General features: G+C 38.0%; 1 long non-coding RNA gene across 1 annotated transcript; it reads right to left on the bottom strand.

The window, feature by feature from the left end:
• Positions 1 to 525: 525 nt before the first annotated feature.
• On the bottom strand, positions 526 to 1,749 carry LOC138145923 (uncharacterized). Its single transcript, XR_011164342.1, has 2 exons — positions 1,099 to 1,749; positions 526 to 1,034 (listed from the first exon to the last, which is right to left on the bottom strand). It is a non-coding gene; the product is annotated as an uncharacterized lncRNA (long non-coding RNA).
• Positions 1,750 to 6,412: the final 4,663 nt, after the last annotated feature.

The raw sequence follows: 6,412 nt of genomic DNA, 5'->3' as shown, positions 1-6,412 counted from the left end.
TAACTAGGATATAACATCAGTCAATCTGATTTCTATTTGGAGGAGAGATTAGAGACTTTCCACATTGGAAAATGGAGATTGAAGAGGTGTAACTCTAAAATTAGAGGGAAAAAAGTGTTCCCTGAAGTGTCTCTGATCAAAGGAACATTGAAACAATAAACGACTGATCAGTACGAGGCCAGTTTTCAGATAACACATATGGATTGCTTGAGTTCTATAATGGTGAAAAAACTTTCATAAATCTTAAGAGTTTGACTGAATTTCTGCTCAGCATAACCTAGGCCCTTAGTTAAGGGTCTTTAAATAGCACATAAACATAGGACAGCATTGTAGCCATTTAGGGCTAGGTTCAAACAATACAGTAAGTATCTCACCCAATTCTGACAATTTTATACAGTTTTCTCACAGGGAGAAATTGAACTAAACACATAATTGAATAGAAAGGTACCTGAGATCCAGAATTGATTCACAAGATGTAATCAGTGTGGTTCACTGTAATATAATATCAAGCAAAGGCAACTTCCCAGGTTCAAAATACCAGCATAGGTGCTCTCTATTTTATTTCAGTAACAAACCCAGAACAGAGAAGATCAAAACATGACATCATTCAAAATACAGCATTTACTAAGTGTGATTAAATCATCTCCAAGGCCTACCCCACCCCAGGACTTTCCAATCATTCAATCAATTACAAAGTCTCTGTTCCAAATACTTCTCCACCCCTAGGCTATACCTTAATTAAGTCCACCACAAAGCCCCTCTTCTCAAATGGAGATTAGTTTCCAAACATAAGTAAAATACATTCATTTGCTCAACCATAGAACACAAAAAGGTCAAAAGTTCCCCACCCCTGGATCACAATTGAATCTACCCCAGAGTTACATCAAGTTTAAACACAGCACTTAATACCCAAATGGAGGTCTTTTCTTCATCTTGACAGGAGGCAAGTTCTCAGCAATCTTAGTTCCTGGAGAGACAAGGCTTAGCAAGGCCATAAGATACATTGCCAGTCCCTTCATGAATTTATCCTCTGTCTGTAGAACAGTCCTAGAACCCCTGAACACATTAGCAAAGCCCTCTCCCAGGATTTCTGTAAACATACAAGAAAATCCTTCTTCAGGGCTTCTGAACCAACAGAAAGGCTCCCAGACCCCTGCAACAACAGCACTGTCCTTCACCAGTGGACAGTATTCATTCTGTCTGCCGGACAGTCTCCAGACCCTTGCAACAACAGTACTGTCCCTCACCAGTGGACAGTATTCACTCTCAGTACTGTCCCTCACCAGTGGACAGTATTCACTCTCTGTCTGCAGGACAGTCTCAGGCCTTCTTAACCAAATGCCAGGTTCCAGGACTTCTTCAACAGGACAGTCTTTCACCAGTGGACAAATCTGGCAAAATAACATCAAAACAGACAGACAAAGTACCAGCAAAACAGCCATGTCTCCTCAGTCCTTGGCAGCTCAGGGGGCAGGTCTCAAAAGTCCAGGGCAATTCAAAGCGGCCACCAGCAATCTCTTAGTCTCTCTCTCTCTCCACGAGGTGCTGCTTCCAAAAAAGATCTTCCGCCTCTCTCTAGTGTCTCTCCAAATCTACGTCACCAGCTCCTCCCAGTCAGGACTTTCTTTTCACATCAAAAAGTCCATCCCACAGGTGGGATTAACAAGCTCTGGGTTTTAATACAATCAATTTGAAAACCAAGCCCAATACAGGGGAATCTCCACATTCCATTACTATCACATTCACTCAACTCCCACCACCACTTCTTGCCCCAATCATTTCAATTCCCTCAGGTTAAGAATTTGAATTTGAACTCAGATTTTCCTGACTCTAAGTCCTCTCTTCACTACGTCAATATGCCCAAAGGAGACATAAATAACAAATCAGTCACAATCTTACTGCTACAAAAGAACTGGATCTTCAAAAGATGATTATGATGAGATAGTTGCAACCTTGAGGGTAGACATTGCTTCATTTTCTGTTGGTCTTTGCAACCCCATTACCTATCACAATATCTTGGTATGAAATAGTGTATCAGCAAGCACCCTAGCATCCTAAGGATGGCTGCCAACACAGGTTCTTAGATCTGCTTTTCTAAAAGAAAGCAACTCAAAATGAGTTAACAGTCTTGCTTTAATCAAACATATGTCATTTACCTAGTTCAGGGTTAAAAAGTCAGCACCCTGAACTTCAGAGAATACAAACAAGTTACAAGCAGACAACAAATACAGAGAAAAATCAGCAGACAGGCTTCCAACTGTCTGACCATTACATCCATAACTTGTCAGTTACCAGAGAGGGAAGCACCACCATCTGGGTTTTCAAAGCCGGGGCAGCTCAATGGCTACCCAGAGTCTGATTTGGTCAAATCACATAACTCTTCTCAAATTTAGCCCTAAAGCAAAATCTCACATCAGGGTATACATAGCCTTCTCCTGGCTCAGTGAATGCCACAGCCCTCTTGACCCACTGCCTGAACAAGAAGCAACAATGTATGGGCATTCCTGAAAATCAAGCCTCCTGCCACAGGCTCCATTGTGACCACATTCAGCCTATTAGGGGGCAGATTATATTTTCAAATCAAGGAAGGTTCTCAAAGTCACTTAAGCCTATCTTAGGGCCTAGGGGCAGAGAGGATCTTAAATTCCCATTTTCATAACAAATAGTGGCTTTAAAAAGTATTTGGTGGTTGTTTTTATCTTAGCTAATTAGAATTCAGTCAAGGTCATGGGTTCCATTCTTATAAGGGTCTGCAGTAGATCTTTATGGGAGTTGTTCCAAATTTAGATTGGTCTCTCATCACAAATAAGCATCTTTAAGGACAATAGTGAGAAAGGTGGGAGTGGGCATGCCTATACCTATTACTAAAGTGGATAGATGGGAAAAAAAAGACTCTGAATGTCCCCAAGTCAGTGGGATATGTGTGTTTTGCACTCTCCAGTCCTATCTGTTTAAGTTTGAAGGACACTGCAGTTTTTGATATTATGTAATCTTTATTGTAATGTCCCTTCTAGCTCTGACCTTCCAACTTTTTTTGGTTTTTAGATCCCTTGCAGTTTGACCATTTCATTATTTTTATCTCACACTTTTTGGGGGCTTGTCTCCCAGGGCTTTGACATTTGAGATTTAGAGATATGATGTTTAGAAATCCTGTAAGCTCTCCTTTTTTGTGAGATAGAAATTAATCAACCAAAGATCCTTGGGTGCTGCTGCAGTGCTATTTCCATCCAGAGGCATGACTGTGAATGAATCAAATGATGATACCTCCTCTAACCATTCTGTGTTGCCTGATCTGGGCCATTTGAATTGGACAAATTAAAACCAGGTGATGATCACCTACTAACACAGAAAATAAAATAAAAAATTGTATCACATTTCAACCCAAGGCATCTTATTCTGCAGTAGAAAAACAGACCTAGTCTTTTATCTGCTCATCTTGGTAATATACTCTTAGGACCATAAAAGTGAAGTTTCCTGAATTAAATAAAGGCACTTGGAAGGAATATTTTATTACTATTACTGAAAATTTACCTGCATAACACAGTGAGATTTACCACTCATTCTTTTTGTTAAAGCTTAATTTAGGGATCATTCTGTGTCAAAAATATTCTCAAAGCAAAGTTAAGGAATACAACCAAATCATTATATTCTTCATCTGGAAGATAATTCTTAATGACATTTCCTTGAAAACAGAATGACAAACGTGTCAGTGTCAGAGCTGAAAGAACACTGACTAAATTTAAAGGATCTGAGTTCAAATCCCACATCTGATAAGAGTTGTGTAAACTTGGTCAGTGACTTCACCTCTTTAGGCCTCCATTTCCTCTTCTATAAAATGAAAAGGTTAGATTAGATCACTTTTGGGGTATTTTTCTAGGCAGTTAGTTCATGCAGCAGAGAAAATGCTTGACCTGGGTTCAGGAACAAATGAGTTTAAATCTGTCATCAGATATAGGATAGACATATGACTCTGGGAATGTTATATAAACTCTGCCTCAGTTTCCCTATCTTTAAGATGAGAATAATAATAGACCATACTTCCCAAGTGAGTGTTCAAGTGAGATAGCATTCGAAAAGATACTTGCAAACCATAAAGTGCTATATAAATGGTAGTTACTATGCTAACTATATGAAGATTACAAAGAAGGAAACTGAGACCCAGAGTGGTTAAGTGGATTGCTCAAGGACTCAAACATCAGATTGAATGTGAAATTTAAATCCTTTTGTTCTGACTCTATATACAGGCTACTTTCCATTTTACCCAGCTGGATTCGTGAATTAGACAAGCAAATATGGGCTGCTGTCTGCATTACTGAAGGGACTATTCTCATCACTGAGATGACTGTTCTTCTGGAGTATTAATGGGACTAGAAATACTTAGGCTTAAAATTCTCTTTCTAATTCCAACTTTATGAGGAATGGACACAAATCCTCTTCAACTGAATCATGTTTATGTTATTTTGTTTGAAGGTTGTAGGACAAGGGCCACAGCACTCAATTAAGACAGCTAGCTGTTATATACAAGGTAGCAGTGTATCCTGTCTGGTTATGGACAACAGCACCTGGGGGCCTCCTCAGAGCACCAGGACTGTATAAACAGGAAATACAATATGATGATCAGGACATTGATGAATCAGAGCCTAACAAGTAGTGGAAATAAAGTGAAAAAATACCAGTGATAAAAACACAAAGTCTAAATCAATAGTGATCAAACAGAGCTATATAAGATAAGAAGGAAATGGGATAGACATTTGAAATAGACAGGAAAGAAAAGGATTTCCACAGGAAGTGGTCAATTAAGGATAGAACCAATAGCAGGACAAAGCCAAGTGAAAGAAGTGAAGGAAACATCTTCATAATTAGTTCACTGTTAGCCACATTGTTTCTTTTTAACTTAAGGAAATTAGACTTTATTAAGCATCTACTATGTGTCAGATACTTTCAAGTTGTTATTGTAGGGGATCAAAGAATCACTAAAAATTTTCCTTACCTTGGAAGACCTAACAAAACCCCTTGCACAGACATGAGGAACAGAAGACATATAAACAACAATAACAGCAGTCATGATAACAACAGTCATCTAAATGAGAATAAAGAGAAAAAAGAGATATAAGCAAGGGAAAGGGAGTAAGAGAGAGAAATACAGACATATTTCTACAATAAAAAACAGAGAAAGAGATAGAGACAGACAGAGACAAGGAAAACATTTATTGCTTACCATAACTATAAAAGATAAAAATACAATCTAGCTCTACAATTTATTCCCTTGAAGAACTTAGATTCTAGTACAGTATGACAATACATAAAAGTTATCTGGGGGCACTTGAAAGTGTCAGGGTATACAAATGAGCAGGCATGACTGGAAGAGAATAATGGAATCTTGGAAGCAAGCTTAAAGTTAAGGTCAAGGGTGGTTCTAGAGACAAAGCCTCATTTTCAAGTAGGAAGGTAGTAGCAATAGCTTGGACTAGAAAATATTGAAAAATCCTTTCAATCTCTAAATACATACATATATACATATATGCATATATATCATATATATATATGATATATACACATACACACACACACATAATTCCGTCATTTGGGATTCACTTTAGCTTAACAGACATTTATTTGGGACTTACTATATGCTAGGAACCATGCAAGACACTGGAGAGCTAAAATACTAAATTTCAATAGATTTCACTAGTAAAGAGCCCATGGTGGATAATAGCTTACAAATGCATAGGGTTTTAATGATTGGGAAGGTTTTTACATATATTATCTAATTTGATCTCCATAATCACTTTTTAAGATAAGTAATGTAATTAACTCTATTTTTTGTATGAGGAAATGGAAGTTCAAAAAGGAAAATAAAAAGATTTACCCTCGCTAACCAAGTCTTTTTGGTTCCATATTCCAATTTCTACCATCTTCAGCACTCTGCTCTCTTCATAAAGCCTTTCCAATAATCATCTCATAGATTTAGAGCTGGTGGAGAACTGAAATATCTTCAATAACCTTCTCCTTAATTTTATACATGAGCAAAGTGAAGCCTGGTAAGGTGAATTGGCCAAAGTCACATGGGTATTAAGTAGCCAAAGCAGGATACTAATCCAAGTTCTCTGATTCCCAAACCATCATTTGTTCTAGTCTATGCTTCTTCTCTTTGCACTGCACTTTGAACTGTTAATGTAACCCTTAAGAGTCAATAGTTGATATTGTAATGTGGCATTAGAGTGGAGCTTTCATAGCTGTCCAAAAAACATGGTTGCAGAACAACATTTATTAAATTGCATGAGAGATGCAAGATGCTGTGTAGATCCCAAGGAAGAAGAAGGGGAGACAGAAAGGTGAAATGCAGGACCTTAGTATGCTATAGATCTTGAAGAATGGATAATACTAACCTCACATATATGAAGTCTTCTGG

This window comes from Petaurus breviceps, unplaced genomic scaffold, assembly GCF_028583685.1.
Source record: "Petaurus breviceps papuanus isolate PSGF00001 unplaced genomic scaffold, PetGlider_PUasm1.0 139, whole genome shotgun sequence".
NCBI classification, from domain to species: Eukaryota; Metazoa; Chordata; class Mammalia; order Diprotodontia; family Petauridae; genus Petaurus; species Petaurus breviceps.
Note: the sequence above shows the minus strand (reverse complement) of the source record. Positions and strands in the feature narration are given on the sequence as shown.